Source organism: Epinephelus lanceolatus, chromosome 12, assembly GCF_041903045.1.
Source record: "Epinephelus lanceolatus isolate andai-2023 chromosome 12, ASM4190304v1, whole genome shotgun sequence".
In the NCBI taxonomy this organism is placed as follows: domain Eukaryota; kingdom Metazoa; phylum Chordata; class Actinopteri; order Perciformes; family Serranidae; genus Epinephelus; species Epinephelus lanceolatus.
Genome location: NC_135745.1, coordinates 28095504 through 28113500, shown reverse-complemented (window position 1 = coordinate 28113500; position 17997 = coordinate 28095504).

Sequence of the window (17997 nt, the reverse complement as noted above, 5' to 3'; positions counted from 1 at the left end):
AGAAGCAATGATAGAGATGCTTCAATCAGCCTGAGTGCACTCAGAGAGGAGTTCCTCAAAGATGCGTTTAAACTGTCATAACTCAGGACACTTTGCTTTTTTAAAGGTCACATACTGTAAAAACTTATATTTCCTCAAGTGACTTTTTGCTGTTATTATTATTATGAAACAGGTATCGGTACTGTTGGCTTTAAATATTGTGAAAATATCAAAACGCTCAATCCAAAGAGGAATGCACACAGTCCATATTCAGAAACTGTGCCTTTGAATGAGTCGTCAGGACTTCTGTGAAGTTGTGATGTCATAACTGTACAATAGACTGAATCACAATGTTTGTTTCAGGGGTGTATAGACTCTATTAGGGCTGACGTCACAATGACATCAGTTTGTTAGCTGTAGATCTTAAAATGTTGTATTGTTGTGTTATTAGGAGCCAGAATAGGCTCAAATCTTAAAATTGAACACATACCAGCCGCCACTGCCCATCAACATAAAACAAAGTGGTGGTTAAACATGATAAGACAAAAGGCATGGATGGAGGCAATCACCAAAAATGCTCGCATGTGCACACACTTCATATCAGGTTAAGGGAAAAGTATTTACTGTTCTTTAAAGCGGGCACAGGAGGTAGGCATAGCATCTGTATAAACAGGACAGGACTTTTTGATGACGTGTTATGCGTGCAACCTGCCACAGGAGATTCAAAAAGTAGCTGCTAGCAGTTAGCAGCTAACACAAAGAGGAAGAACAGCAGCCGTAAACCATCGCAAACTGGGAAAGCAATGACATTCGATAGCTTATTGCTATGTTGTGCCATTGCTACTGTTTTTAAAGCACAGCTGACGCAGATGTTTTATGTAACACTAGAGGCCGACGTTGTTGTGTTCAACGTCATGCCCGACACCTCTTTTTATTCTGTGCTGTCGGCATGCAGTTTAAAATTACACATGGGAGCAGAATGATGCCGCCATCGTTTGGTTCTGTGTAAAAAATGCAAAGGGGGTATAAAGAAGGGTTATGGCAGCCCTATAGCACGATCTCTGTGTAAAAAGGGCTAAAGATGCTAGCATAGCGACATAGTACATAAAATACACACAGCAGAAACATCAGTATATAGTGTTACAGTTACAGCCAAAAAAATGACAACAGAAATAAAGAAGTCTGCTGATTTTACATATTCCCACAAATAAAAACAATGACCATGTGTCTACCCAGAAGTGTCAGCGCAATGTCACAATGATTTGGTCAATAAAGACAGAAAGTCGCTACAGTCATTCCCCGGCTGCAATGATGTTGCAGAGCCACTGAACTCAGTTGTAGAAGACCTGGAAACAATGACCAATCAGAGCTGACTGGGCTTTTTTGGGAGGGGGGGCTTAAAGAAACAGGCACTAAAACAGGATGTTTCAGGCAAAGGGTGAATACCGGTATATTCAGGTAACCAGTATGGGAAAATAAAGAGATTTTTTTTTAACATAAAAGCAAGTAAGAACCTGAAAATGAGAATAACATGGGACCTTTAAAGCTTTTCCTTTAAGTGCTGTGTGAACTTGACTCTGCGCTCTGAAGTTATTTACTGTGCAGATTACAAAGTGTTCAGATAGGAAGGACCAAAGTCCATGAAGTCATATAGTTTCTTCATGAAGCAGTGGCTGAATCAACAGAGTGCCTGTTTGTCTTCGGCTCAAAGGAAAAGTGTGACTAAAAAAATAACAGTGAGGAAAATGTGCCTCCCTTTAATTTCCGAGAATGTGGAGCCAACAGGATTTACACGGAAAAAAATGCAGGAAACTGTGACACTGAAGCTACATAGAAAACCAGTTTAGTCAAAATGAATGTACTTAGTTTTAAATATTTCTTTAAACCCTCCTCCTGCTTCAAAAACCATCTCTGCAGATATAAGGCACCACAAACAGCACTAAGAGAGGATGCTAAATATTGACTTTGACGAGCACTGTCTCATTACCCACAAACCAAACACATATTTACATCATCTCTGCTGTTTGATACCACCCTGCAGAGGACCTGCTGTGAAGCTCATTAAGTACAGCAAATCCCAGTTCAGCCTCTGAAGACATGCTCCCACAGGTCACGCCTACTGAACGTCTTCCCTCACTGCAGACAGTGTTTATTTGGATATAATTGTCACCGCGAAGGTGATGATTAACGTGGCTGTTTATACATATATGTTAAGCACACAGTGAAGACAATGTGTACACATCCGGCAGAACTAAAGCCATATACAGGCAGGAACTTAAAGCCACAATGCCACAGCTGGTACATCAGCTATAAGCACATTTCAAGTGTTTATGAAGCAGCCTTAATTTCAGACAGCTGCCTCTATATGACCTGCATAAGCAAACAAGATCATAGCGAGAACACTGGCAGTTTCTAAACAGTTATTCTTAAATCAGACAAAATCAGTTCAGATGATTTACATAGACTGGAAGAGCTGACATTTACAACACATTCTCCCTCTGACTGCATCACATATTGACGTTTGGTCATGGATCTTCCATGTCCACATACGACGTGAAAAATACCCTGGGTGTGTTGGTTGACGTTCTGGGACACCGTGTCAAGTTCTGCCTGTTACATGCATTGTCTTCTTTCAAAATACACTTCAGTTTTCACAGGAAATTTAATGTTTACATACAGTCTCTTTCAAAATAAACGCAACAACGCAAATTGCATGGCTTCGCTTTAGAATCTTACGAGACGCGAGCACCGCTCTCCCAGGTGAACGTCGGTGTTTGTTGGACCCATCCACCACCCCTTCCATCTACCCTATTTGGACTTTCTCCACCTTAACTTTCATTCTTGTCCCACTGTTTTTCCCCCTCATACCACCAAGTGCCGTTAAACTATAACGGTGACTGGCCCTCGTATCATGCCAACATTAGGCCCGTTTCCCACTGAAGAAGTTCCGGGTACTATTTGGGGGGCAGGAACTTTACAAGAACATCCTCTCGCTCAGCCCTCTCAACCGCCGTGTCTCCACTGAGAGGATGGAGTAGGAGGAAGGTTCCTGTAAAGTTAACGGGCTCTGTGAAAAATGAAGCCAATGTGGAAGTGCCAGAAACTGCATTTCCTTGAATGGCCACTTGAGGCTGACTCCAGAAGTAAGTCAATCCCCACAGACCCCCATGTTAAAATACTCAATTTTAGTGTGTCATATGGCGCATGTCAAGTGCTGCCCCTAGCACACACTGGACGCGTCGCCCTGAAATGTTATTGGGAACACGCTGGCTTATTAACATTAATTTTTAGCTTGGCTCGTTATTAGCTGTTAACTAGCTTTAGCGATCCGGACCACTCTGCAGAGGGAAGGATGGCGAGGCGTTTGGGTGCCGTTCACCAACAATAGCGTAATTGCAGTCTTCACCACAGAACAACAAACATGGCCTTCTCATGAGGTTTAACAGCAGCCCTGAGCTCATCTAGACACTTAATTCTGCTGACCATCATCACTCTTTGCTGCCTACCGTCTTTGCCACGACACCTCGAGAGAGCTCCTTCCCTCCACACACAATGAAGTACATGTCACACCCTCAAAGGTTACCCGCAAGGCCACCACCCTTGAAGGGGAAAAGGGTGAGCTGGTAACACTACTTTTTTTTTACTTAGTTTAAAATCATGTGTCCTGACTAAACTTGATATCTCACTTGAAGAGCCGATTCAGAGCTATGACTCACCAGACAATATCTTTGTGGCTATTGTCTTTATAATGATGGGATTGTGGGTTGTTTAGCTCAGGATATTTCTCGACCTCACAGTCTCTCCACATCCATTCTTTGTCACACACACGAGACACAGCAACAGCTACAGAGTTCTCTTTACATAGCAGTGGTGAGGAGAGGAGTCGAGCTGCCATAGGAGCAGCGAAAAGAGCTGCTGCGGGAGCTGGTATGTACAAGCAGAGAGCGAGTGGGGGGAAATGCATTTAATTCTGCGGGCAGCGAGGCTGGAAATAGAACAGTGGTATAAAGTGCCGCGGGGCGGTGCGTCCAGGAATGCAGCCGCACGTCTAGCTGCTGCTAGCGTTGGCTTGTACAATGAAAATAATAGGGGCGCGCAGCATTTGCCACCATTGTGCTTTGGCCTTAAGAGTCAGACCCACAATCCGTTCCTTCACAGCTCCACCCTCTCTTCGAAATATGGTCACTTCTTGCTCCAAATAAAACAACATGGTGACGGCCAAAATGCCGAACTCGAGGCTTCAAAACAGGCCTCCACTCTAATCGCAGTGCATCCTGCAAACAGCTGTGTTTAAAAATAGTATTCAAAATAAGATGCATCTTCCTTTCACTTGCTCCCGAAAGAAAGCCAGATCAAGATCTTTACGACACGAGGCTGTGGTGCTCGTGGAAACACTACCACTTTTTTCCACAGGGGGTGCCAAAATCAATACAAAATGAAAGTTGTTTAAAGCGGTAGCTGGTAACTTTTATAAAAATAACTTATATTTGCTAAAACTGTCACTACAGCCACACAGTAGTACATGAGACAAATAATGTGTTAAAACAATAATGTTACTCTGCCCTCTGGAACTGCTTCTAATGGCCTTTACGTAAAAAGAAAACAACAACAACAACAACAACAAAAAAAAACAGTCAGAGCCAAGGAGTCTCTAACACAGCTGTCCGTCACGTTGATCACTGCTTGTGAACTGTGGTCAAACTGTCAAACTCGGCGGCACTGATCAAATATGAATCAATATTCTGTCACTGCACTGACTATTTCTTGCTTGAAATGCTTTCAGGAACATATTCTAGTGTACTGTTTAGTTGTAAAGCGAGACAGTTTGCCTGGCTGGTGGGCGGTGTTTTGTTTCAGCTCATTCATTTCAATTATGACAAAAAGTTATTTTTATAAAAGTCACCAACCGTAGCTTTTTACTTACTTACAAAGCAAATCCAGTCTCAGCTGTCAGTGACCTTTCCAACTAAAGAGGGCCACTTTTGTTCACAGATGACTCATAACTTCAGGTTCACTTAAATTCAAGATATCTTCGGCCTACTGGAAATAAGTAGCTCTTCCTCTTTTTGGCATGGTGACAACATGATGATGATGATGATGATGATGATTAAAAGTTTTTTCTTAGTATTAAAGGGAAGTGGGTTGACTTGATAGACTGTTCTCTCTGACGCCATTTCATCATGATAGTTTTGTGAAACAATAAACACCTCCCTAAAGCTATTGTCGACCTGTATGCACCAAGACTTTGTCAGTAATGCAGAACAGGTACCTTTTGTTTGTAATTCATTAGATACAGATGGCACCAACAGCTGGTCATGAGGCAATCACACATCACAACCACAAGCATGTGACGTTTCCTCATTTGTCTGATGTTGGTGTTGATGTGCGTGCTTTACATAGTAACCAAAACATTCAAATAAGATGTGACTGACAGAGCCGAATAGATCAGTAAAAAGAGGAAACATCTGTCTTTCTGGTTTCTATCCCCTGGGATCGATAAACTCTCTAAAGCTCATTGTTTAATCTTCAAACACAGAGTTGTTTTCTACCAATTCATTTCCTCCATCCTGCATGTAAATATGGTTATTTCGTAAAAAACAGACCTAATTCTGTTGCTATTCTTTCACAACGGACACCATCTTTCTGACTGTTTATCTGTGTGCAGTGTGACAGCTACTGGTGCCAGACTGGGGGGTCGGGCGAGTCTTATCATCAAACAGGATGTGAAATGTAGGCCAAATAGCTGGCTGCGGGAGCCCCATTGTGCCACACACTGACAGCTGACTGATGCACATCCTCAGTGACAATGTGACCAACCCAAAATGGATTAGACTGTTAGAGTCAGAGGCTTATACACTGTTAAAGTGATGCTGGTTCACTGAAGCAGAAATGTTCCTCCACTTTTCCAATGAATTATCAGGATGCCAAGTAAAAGAAGATATTTTGACCTGTTGATGTTGGAGCAGCAGATGCACTTCAGCTTTCAAACACTGAGTGGATTCAAAACTATGGGGCTCAGTGTTTTTTTTAATTTTCATTTTTGGTAACCCAAATTTGTCTGAAGTACAGAAAAACAGTCAAGTACCAAAATCTTGTGTTGTGTTCTTCTTAAATTTTTACTATTTTCAAAGGTTTTCAAAGATCTGATATGCTTTTCTGTATTTTCTGTCATATATAATGTTACAATGTTGGATGTTCATTTCAAACATGGCCAAGCCACAGGTATCAAAGCGTTTTGAATGTTTAAATGTGTTTTTCTACTTTTGAGATGAGCTGACGTCAGCTTTTGACGGATTTCTTTTATAGTTATCTGCTCCAGGCCGTGCAACTGCAAGTGTTAACATTATATAGCCTACACTTCTACATATAGCTACTTGCTAACGTCAAGGAAACCTGTAAACTTAGATGGCCAGAGTTCAGATCATATTCCTGCTGGAACATGTCTGATTGTGAAGATTTTGGTTTACAAGGTTTTACTGCTGATTTTTCATAGTGGAAAGTGGCGCTATTCTCCATTACAGTCATTACCGCAGCTGCAAGTACACTGCTACATGTAGCTACATGCTGATATCAGGGAAACATGGCTGCCAATGTTGTCAGTTTCTACTTGATTTCAGATCATATTCCTGTTGGAACGTGTTTGTTTATAAAGATTTTGGTTTAGAAGCTTTTACTGGTGATTTTTAATGGTAGAAAGTGCCAGTATTCTCTATCACGGCTGTAAGTTCACTGCTACATGTAGCTACATGCTAACGTCAGGGAAACATGTAATCTTGTTTGCAGATATTGCTAATTTCTTTCTGATTTCGGCTCATATTTCTGCTGGAACATGTCTGGTTGTGTTTAAAAGGTTTTATTGATTTTTTGTCACAGTGCAAAGTGGCGCTTTTCTCCCTAATAGTCTGCAAGTACACTGCTACATGTAGCTACATGCTAAAATCCAGGAAACATGTAGCCTAATCTTGGTTGCCAATGTTGTTAGTTTCTACTTGATTTCAGATCATATTCCTGTTGGAACATGTTTGATTATAAAGATTTTGGTTTAGAAGCTTTTACTGCTGATATTTCGGGGTAGAAATGCCAGTGTTCTCCATTACAGTCATTCCCACAGCTGCAAGTTCACTACATGTAGCTAGCTACATGCTAACCTCAGGGAAACATGTAATCTTGGTTGCTGATATTGTTAATTTCTCTCCAATTTTGGATCATATCTCTGCTGAAACATGTGCAGTTGTGTTTACAAGCTTTTACTGGTGACTGTTCACAGTAGAAAGTGACGTTATTCTCCACTACAGTCACTCTCTGACTGCATAACAGTGCAAAGATGCTGAGATGCAGAAGACCCAGAGGTGCTGACCAATCAGCAAACTGTTTTTTTTTTTTTGGGAGGAGTTTAAAGAAACAGGCGCTAAAATGAAGTGTTTCAGACAGAGAGTGAATGATGGCGTTTTTTTGGCACAGATAGTATCAGGAAAATTACATTAAAGCATGTAAACATGAACCTAAAAAAAAAGCATTGTAGATCCCCTTTAAATTATGTTATTTAGACAAAGTTCTTAAACAGCTCCTTGTTTTTACATTTTACATTTCAGAAATTTTCTGTAATAGTGTTTAATGACAAAAAAATGCAGTTTGTGGAAAAAGCAAGTTCACAGTTCTTGAAGTTCAGGTATGGAGACCCATCCCTTTCTGTGGGACAGAAATATGGCTCCTGCAGGTTTGTCCACCCTCGCTGTTATCTTGATACTTGTCACAGAAAGTGTCCACAGTAAAGACATGATAACTGGTCTTGACACAGAGGGTCAACAACGTCACACGTGACACTGAGCAGAGACTGTGGGTGGTGGTGGGGGGTGGGGGTGTTCACTAACCAAGTGTCGGTCAAACCAAACCTGCACCACACACAAAAGTCTCTAACCATGGATTGTCATAGAAACGGTTACTAAGATACCCACTCCCACTCCCTTTGTATAAAGGTTCAGTTTAATGAGGGAAAGGTTAAAACTAGAGGGCTGCACCTTGGTGATTGTGGAGTGCTGTGAGAGGTAATAGCAATGACCTTTCATCAATGTCAACCACTAATGGCTGTTTTTTATCATGTTGAGTCAAACTGCACGGCCCCTTCGTCCTTGTGAAACAACCCTGAGCCTCTAACTCCATTATATCCATGAAAACTGGACTGTAGAGCATCATGAAATCAGGCACAGACTTAAAGATTTCTCCAGTCCATGTCAAAAATATCACTGGTCAGCGTGAGTGTGTGGGCGGTCAGATAAGGACTGCACAGCTCTTCGGTGACTTAAAAGCATTTGAATGCTAAGAATGAAGCCATCAAGAGCCTGGACACAGATAATCTGTACTGTCCACCAGTCTGCCCCCGAGGATAGAGACATCTGAGAGAGTTAATATTAAAGCTGGGGTAGGTGGTTTTATTTTAGCGTCATTGGGCAAAAATCCCATAATAACCTTTGAGCATCCATCCATTTTCATCTGCTTATCCAGGGCCGGGTCGCAGGGGCAGCAGACTGAGCAAAGCATTCCAGACATCCCTCTCCCCAGCAACGCTTTCCAGCTCCTCCTGGGGGACCCCAAGGTGTTCCCAGGCCAGATGAGATATGTAATCCCTCCAGCGTGTTCTGGCTCAGCCCCGGGGCCTCCTACCAGTGGGACATGCCCGAAACATCTCCAGTGGGAGGCCCCAGGAGGCATCCTGATCAGATGCTCGAACCACCTCAACTGACCCCTTTTGACTCGAAGGAGCAGCGGCTCTATTCCGAGCTCTCTCCGGGTGTCCGAGCTCCTTACCCTATCTCTAAGGCTGAGCCTAGACACCTCATGGAGGAAACTCATTTTAGCCGTTTGTATCCGCGACCTCATTCTTTCGGTCACTACTCAGAGCTCATGACCATAGGTGAGGGTTGGGACGTATATGGACCAGTAAAACGAAAGTTTCACCCTCCAGCTCAGCTCCCTCTATGACGGTCCAACGCAGCGCCCGCATCACTGCAGACACCGCATCTCATGGTCTATTCTAAGGTGGCCCCTGGTGTCATTTTAGTAATGCCTGAGGTTTAACAAAATATGAGGTGTAGGGATGAAATTGAGTTGCGGAGGGACCTCGGGTCAGCTAGCTAATTCCTGTCTAATTTGTGGTCTGATAAACAGAAGGAGAGTGGGGTAAGGAGGAGCTGAAGAAATGCGCTGCAGCTCTGCTATGAAATAAGATTACTGTAAATAGATCCACGTATGGGAAACACTGGGCAACTGTATGAAGCATGAAAACATGGCCACATGCTCGTCTGGTGGAAGGGGCTAAGGACAGAGAGCAGAGAGCTGCAGGAGGAGTGTATTTTCATATTCTGCTGTTATAACTGCAGCTTTAATTTCAAACTAAAATAGATCACACATTTTGTCGGAGTTATTGCAGTAGACTGAGCACAATGAGTTGGTGAGCACCAGGGCACAGAATAAACAGAGGATCAAACTCGATCATGCCTGAACCTGATGTGATTCCACTCTGTTGCATTAAGTCAGTGAAGCGTCACAACCCACAGAGCCAACATCCTGATGTTACACTGAGCAAACAAGGATCTTGTTCCTTTAATCGTACCATTATTACTTTATTGTTCAGTACATCACCCGTGTGTTATACTCAATAAAAACTCCAGCCCAGGCATTGCCAGCTGTGGTTAACTCGTGTGCCAGACAACCCGTCTTCCCCTCACAGCACAGTGTGTGTCTGTACCAGTGTGGTTACCATCTACCTGAAAAAAAAACCCCCAGCAGCACACACGCCTAGCTCTGGTTTCTAGACCTGCAACTGTTCTGTTCTGAGTGCTCTGCTTTATGCAAACATGCAATCAACTTCTACACTCACATGAAACTTCTTCTACATCTAAACTGAGAGAGCTGGGTGCCTGTGGTGTTTGAAGATTTATTGTGATCTTCTATTTAAGAAAAGGTTGTAATATCACAATGTAAAAGATAATTTATTACATGAAAAAGTCCTGCAGTGCATTTTTTTCTTAAAGGAATAGTTCAACATTCTGGGGAAAATGTTATTTTGCTTTCTAGTGGAAAGTTAGAAGGTGACTGATACCACTTTCAAATCTGTCTGTCTGTGAATGTACAGCTGGTTAGCTTAGCTTAGTTTACAGAACTGGCAACAGGGGAAACAGCTTTCCTACCAGCACCTCTAAAGCTCACTAATTAACAGTTCAGTCATGAACACTTCAGTGAAAGAAACTTTATTTCCATTTGCAGTATTATATTTGGCAGCATGGCTCTGTTCTGGGGCCTCTTTGCCTTTCCTTGGGCCTACACAGAAAGCCTCATCCCCACGCCTGTGTGGAGAGCCTGAGGCAGAAAGAGCAAACCTTCCTGCCCTTCCAATTGGTTGCATAGAAAGGAATCATGTCATCAATCAGCTGCTCCGTCAGTTGATTAGGCTGTTTGAGATCAGCTGATTTGCTGGGATGTGAGCTGAGCTTGACATCGTGTCCTGCCTGAACTAATGCTATGCTCAATTTATCTCATTGGTTTAAACGGTCAAAAAACACATAAAAACAATAAATTGGAGTTTTATAGGAGGTTCCATGTGGCATTGTTTCTATTCTATTTCACTATTTCAGCACTGGGAGTGCAGGGTACATTGTGTGATAACGCCATGGATGTATAAAGAAGCCAGGACACAGTGTTGGAGGTCTCATTCATTCCTTTGAAAGTTGCTCAGTGGTGCATAAAGCTAAAAGATTTTGACTTTCCTGCAATAAAATAACCATAGATGTAAAATAATAAAGAAAGCATGCTATTGGATATTGGAAAATTTGTATCCACTGATGTGTAGACGTCTCTTTCACCATGTAAGTCTACCAGGAAAAAGTCCTTTTGAGCCCCACAGCGTCATGTGACAGACCCTGAAGTTGTAATTCAACGTTTGGCCAATATGTCAAATTGGCTTCAAAGCCCAGTGCTGTTGTGGACACCGCAGTGACGGACCAGGATAATATCATATCAGCTGTTGCTTTTGCACAAAACACAAAGCAAAACATAAAAATGTGATGTGTGCAGGCATATGTTGAGATATTATTCACCTGTGAGATTATTAGTCTTTTTGGAAACCTGTAGTGATGGTTAGGTATTTGATCTATCCTGTTATTGATACCTCCAAGTTTTAAATTTAAACTGTTTACATCATAGTCATTTCTGTCTATACAGACGTGTTTGGTGTTCTGTCAAATGTGTGCACCTGGACTGATACCTGACCAGTTAAATCACACATCAGATTTTGATGAACGAAATTACTCAAGTTGAAAATTGACTTATGTACATTGTATAATTTGTTACAACAAAATGACATAACTACTGTCAGTGGAAACCCAGATCATCAACCCACTGAGGGCTGGATTCAAAATCAAAGAAAAAAATCAAAATCACAGGCTGATGCATCTTCCCGACAACATCTGGGCATGCTACTGATGAGTCAGCGGATGGTGTCTCGGGGGATCTCCTCTCAGACCTGGATCAGGGTGTCAGTGAGCTCCTGGACAGTCTGTAGTGGTACTTGGCAGTGTCTGATGCACCGATACATAACAGGAGAACAAGAGGACCAGTCAATGGCATCAATGCCTTCGTCATCCAGGAACTGCCTACACACTCTGACACATGAGGCCAGGCATTGTCCTGCACCAGGAGGAACTCAGGGCCCACTCTACCAGTGTAAGGTCTGACAATCGCTCTGTGGATTTCATCCCAGCACCTAACAGTCAGTGTACTGTTGGCTATGACATGGACATCTCTGACCCACCACCAACCCAGTCATGCAAAATGATGTCACAGGCAGCATAATGTTCACCACGGCATCTTCAGACTCTTTGCCGCCTGTCACATGTGCTCAGTGTGAACCTGCTCTCATCTGTGAAGAGAACAGGGCGCTAATGACGGACCTGCCAATTCAGGTGTTCTCTGTTCTCCACTGCTCATTGGAATATTTTATACGAAACATTTATAAGACTCCTAAATGTTAAAGAGGACTTTTTGTTGTGTTAGGAAAGAGCCACTAGTTATTTTATCACTCCTCTTCTACACACATCTGTGCACTATGTTAAAGCTTTACTATTTTAAACACTGTTGATTTTGTACAGTACAGGCCAAAAGTTTGGACACACCTTCTCATTCAATGCGTTTTCTTTATTTTCATGACTATTTACATTGTAGATTCTCACTGAAGGCATCAAAACTATGAATGAACACATGTGGAGTTATGTACTTAACAAAAAAAGGTGAAATAACTGAAAACATGTTTTATATTCTAGTTTATTCAAAATAGCCACCCTTTGCTCTGATTACTGCTTTGCACACTCTTGGCATTCTCTCCATGAGCTTCAAGAGGTAGTCACCTGAAATGGTTTTCCAACAGTCTTGAAGGAGTTCCCAGAGGTGTTTAGCACTTGTTGGCCCCTTTGCCTTCACTCTGCGGTCCAGCTCACCCCAAACCATCTCGATTGGGTTCAGGTCCGGTGACTGTGGAGGCCAGGTCATCTGCCGCAGCACTCCATCACTCTCCTTCTTGGTCAAATAGCCCTTACACAGCCTGGAGGTGTGTTTGGGGTCATTGTCCTGTTGAAAAATAAATGATCGTCCAACTAAAGGCAAACCGGATGGGATGGCATGTCGCTGCAGGATGCTGTGGTAGCCATGCTGGTTCAGTGTGCCTTCAATTTTGAATAAATCCCCAACAGTGTCACCAGCAAAACACCCCCACACCATCACACCTCCTCCTCCATGCTTCACAGTGGGAACCAGGCATGTGGAATCCATCCGTTCACCTTTTCTGCGTCTCACAAAGACACGGCGGTTGGAACCAAAGATCTCAAATTTGGACTCATCAGACCAAAGCACAGATTTCCACTGGTCTAATGTCCATTCCTTGTGTTTCTTGGCCCAAACAAATCTCTTCTGCTTGTTGCCTCTCCTTAGCAGTGGTTTCCTAGCAGCTATTTGACCATGAAGGCCTGATTGGCGCAGTCTCCTCTTAACAGTTGTTCTAGAGATGGGTCTGCTGCTAGAACTCTGTGTGGCATTCATCTGGTCTCTGATCTGAGCTGCTGTTAACTTGCGATTTCTGAGGCTGGTGACTCGGATGAACTTATCCTCAGAAGCAGAGGTGACTCTTGGTCTTCCTTTCCTGGGTCGGTCCTCATGTGTGCCAGTTTCGTTGTAGCGCTTGGTGGTTTTTGCGACTCCACTTGGGGACACATTTAAAGTTTTTGCAATTTTCCGGACTGACTGACCTTCATTTCTTAAAGTAATGATGGCCACTCGTTTTTCTTTAGTTAGCTGATTGGTTCTTGCCATAATATGAATTTTAACAGATGTCCAATAGGGCTGTCGGCTGTGTATTAACCTGACTTCTGCACAACACAACTGATGGTCCCAACCCCATTGATAAAGCAAGAAATTCCACTAATTAACCCTGATAAGGCACACCTGTGAAGTGGAAACCATTTCAGGTGACTACCTCTTGAAGCTCATGGAGAGAATGCCAAGAGTGTGCAAAGCAGTAATCAGAGCAAAGGGTGGCTATTTTGAAGAAACTAGAATATAAAACATGTTTTCAGTTATTTCACCTTTTTTTGTTAAGTACATAACTCCACATGTGTTCATTCATAGTTTTGATGCCTTCAGTGAGAATCTACAATGTAAATAGTCATGAAAATAAAGAAAACGCATTGAATGAGAAGGTGTGTCCAAACTTTTGGCCTGTACTGTATATTTGTTGTACTCTTAAAGTGTATGTGCAACATTTTGTGCAGACAAGTGATCCTCCTCAAACTTCTGTTGAATTTTATCTACAAAAACACAAAGTCAGAGGGAAGTAGATTAAACATAGTAATCTGTGTGAAATCTCAATAGCTGCTTTCACACAAAAGTGAGAACTGCTATTTTTTTGCACAATAACACGTCTCTATAATGCAGACTTCTGTGTTCCGTGGAGGAACTAGAGCACAGCTACATGGCACGCAATATACCGCTGTGTGAACCACATCCTCTGCAGTAAAAAAAAAAAAAAGTTAACGTACACTAACTCAGCAAAAAAAAGGACAGAGATGGTCCTGAAAATATACAAACGACATGTGGAAGGAAAGGCCTGAAAACTCAAATGAACAGTCACAGCAGCTCAGGGTGATGTGTGCAAAGAAGCATTCATTGTAGACTTGTCACCCCTGCTACATGAGAGTGTGAGACAGGCAAGGTGGTTTGCAGACAAGAATGATTGCTGTCTCCAGTGGCAACACACGCACACACGCACACGCACACGCACACACACACACACACACACACACACACACAGCCATAAACCTTCTACGGCACAGACACAAAGACAAAATAGCCACTGAGGCCTGTGGTGAGGAAATGTAAATATGAACAGGCCCCCTCGTATGTGGGCAGGAAATCACTCACTGCGTCATTTATATGACCTGCAACAAGTGACTGAAACTCAAGGCTGAAATAAGTTACTATTATTTTGGTTATTCTGCTGTGTGGTAAGTAAGTAATGCTGTCGGCTCTGATCCTGAGGGAGCTCATACTGGTTATAAGACAAAGGGGTTCCCAGGCACAGATACACAAAAGCCAAAAGCCCTCAGCCCTCCTACAAAACAGCAAGGTTGAAGGGGGGACAAAGGAGGATGTCTGGCAACCAGCGACCGCTTCTGTTAGCATTTGACAGAGTAAAGCTAGCTGTCTTTCTGTATCCGTCATTTATACTGAGTTAAAGGGGACCTATTATGCTTATCCCAATTTTCTGTTATCACGTTATAATGTCAGATGTTCATATTAAACGTGGCCAATTGTTTCAGATAACGAGGTAAACTTATGTAAAAGTAATCCCTGTGAACAAAAACCTTATGTTCATCTAATTCAGGCATGTGCTTACATTACGTAATCTACACTTTAATTCTGGATCATATTCTTGTATCCGGTTGTGTTAAGAAGCTGTAATTTGATTTTCCACAGTAAAAAGTGCAGCTATTCTCTGTAACAGTCCTTCTAGAGGCTGCAAGTACACAGCTACATGTAGCTACATGCTAACATCAGAGAAACATACTTTTGGTTGCTGATGTTGTTAATTTCTCCCTGATTTCACATCACATTCCTGCTCTAACACGTCCAGTTGTAAAGATTTTGGTTTGGAAGCTTTTACTGGTGATTTTTACCGCCATACTCTAGCTTCAAATAGATGGCTACATGTAGCTACATGCTAATGATGGGGAAAAATCTGTAATCATGGTTTTCTATATTGATTTCTCAACAATTTCGGATGATATTCGTGCTGGAACATGTCCAGTTGTAAAGATTTTGGTTTGGAAGCTTTGATTGGTGATTGGTGACAGCAGATAATGCCACGGTTGTCTGTAACAGTCATTGCCCTGGCTGATTTGAGAGGCAGGCCTTCTGTGGTGGTCACGACAACAAGTTTACAGTTTGTAAACAATGGAGGAGAAACTGGTGGTAGCAGTAGTCTCGCCACCAGACAATCAGAGATCTCCGCCTTCTGATAGTCTGGGGACACTCCCTTCTAAAGTGTGTTTAACACACCGGCGAAAACGGCCGGCAACAAAGCAACGCCTCTTGCATTTTTGAAAAAGACATGCCTTCTCGGAAATGTGCGCTCCCCCTTTTCTCGTCTGCAAGGAAACAAGCACACAGAGAGCTTGAAAATGGATGCCGAGAGATTTAACTCTCTTTTATCAAATGTGTGCTCATCCGTGAAGAAAATAAAATATTTTTTCCAGCGGATGTCTTAGTTACAACATGATTGAGCTAACTGGAGTAGTTTCATGTCGTATCCGACAACGGGAGGCTTTTAACAGATGACGTCCTGATGTTAGCTTTGCTGCTGTTAGCTGTCCCTGTCAGCTGCAGCCACTGATGCTTTCTAGACATTGTGATTTCCCAAAACTGAATAAATACCACACATAGCAACACAAAACTGCTTTGCTAGCTCAGTCATGTTGTAACTAAGATATCCGCTGGAAAAGATATTTTTTTCACGGACTGTTTAATGAGTTATTACCTATTACAGACACCGCTAACGGCTAACAGGGCTAACAGCTAACGGTTAGCCCAGCTAAACGTGCACACAGAAATAGTAATGTTTGTTCAATCATTGTGTTTATAGACTTTACAAACATCGGATTAGTCCAAACGGTGATACAGTGATATGAAAAATGTGATATATAGGTTATATATATAGCTAAAAGCTCTGCTGGTTTTCTACCCGAAGTATTTGTAAACAACAAGGCGATTCCCTCTAACGTTATAGTCCGGCCGGACGGATGAGTCATGGCCTTGTAAAAGATTATATTTGTTTCTTTTAGTTGGCGAGAATGTGTCGCCGCAAACGCGACAAACATCCACTAACTTTGACGGCGTTTTCTGCGAGCGCGGCTGAGCCATTTTGAACCGCTACATGTGTTTCTAGTGGGACTATGTTTACAAGCACAAGAGTTCAGCAACCCACCGAAGGACCGCCCTGCAGATTTACTATTGGTTCTGCAACGTAGGGAGTTTTTTTAAACTCTGAAATTGTATCCGCCCATTTAAACACAAAATCAGGGAGAAAGTCATCAGTCTTTAGTTAAGCAAAGCGTCTAAAGACTGACTTGTGAGTCTATGGTAGCAGTTGCCAGATACCCAGAGCTATATGACTTTACAAACTGCAGTTATCACGATCTCAACAGAAAATAGCAGGCGTGGAAGCATATAAGTGCAGTACTTGAAACAGCCATCATTGTGCCGAAGCTCCTGGACCAACTGGTGCTACTCGTGATCCACCCTCTTTTTTAGGGTCTCATGTACCCACACAGATCTCCGTTTCCCTGTGCCCAACAAACTAGCAAGGTTTTACTGACAGCCTCTCACCCTCAACCAGAGCTACAGCAAGTACCCTCTGCCTCAACATTTTACAATCTAGCTGCTAACTACTGTAAAATAACTTAAATAAAAAATATAATAAACGGTAGACTGATTGCACGTGAAGGTTGGGGTAAGGAGGTGATGAGGTAGGATGGTTGTCTGGCAACAATAAAAAGGTGGAGCAAGCATTTTTTTTAACTAGTGGCATTAAAAAAAGGCAGTGCGGCGCAGCACTGGATATTTTTCAGCTTTATTCACTAGTCTAGGGCATTTGTTCCATGAGTTCCATTACTTTGATGAAGTACCTAAAATAGTTACATTACTTATTACAGTTCTAAGAGGATAACTATTCATTTGTAACCTAACCTCAAAAGTAACCTCCCCAACAATGGCTGCAAGTACACTGCTACATGTAGCTACATGCTAACAAGAGAAATCTCGGTTGCCTATGTTGTTAATTTCATCCAGATGTTGGATCAGATTCCTGTGTGAACATGTCAGGTGTTTTTTTGTTTTGTTTTTCATGCTAAAAGAGCCACTATTCTTACAGTCATTCTCTGGCTGCAGTGACGGTGCAGAGATGCCAAGATACAGAAGATCTGGAAACACTGACCAATCAGAGCAGACTGGGCTTTTTCGGGAGGGGAATTTAAAGAGACAGGCACTAAAAGAGAGCATCTCACACAGAGGGTGAATACAGGTATAACAGCACATTAAAGCATGTAAAAATGTTTCAAGTAGAAACACAAAATATAGCCATTAACCTGAATATGAGGTCCCCTTTAAGCTAACGGTCTCCTGGCTGTAGCTTTTATAAACCAATTAATACCACTCTCATGTCTAACTCCTGGCAAGAAAGAGAATAAACAAAAGCTTATTTCACACATGGTCCAACTACTCCTTTAAAGGATACAGATCAGGATCACGAGGAACAAACATGATTGGAGATTGCTGCTTTTCACTGAACCCTCTGACTTTCCAAAGAGAAATGTTACCTTATGTAATGTTACCTAGGCCAGGTCAGAGGGTTTTGGGGCCCCGTTGTACTAACACACATGGTTGTTGAGAAGCAGAACTAGCAACAGGAAAGTGTTGCAC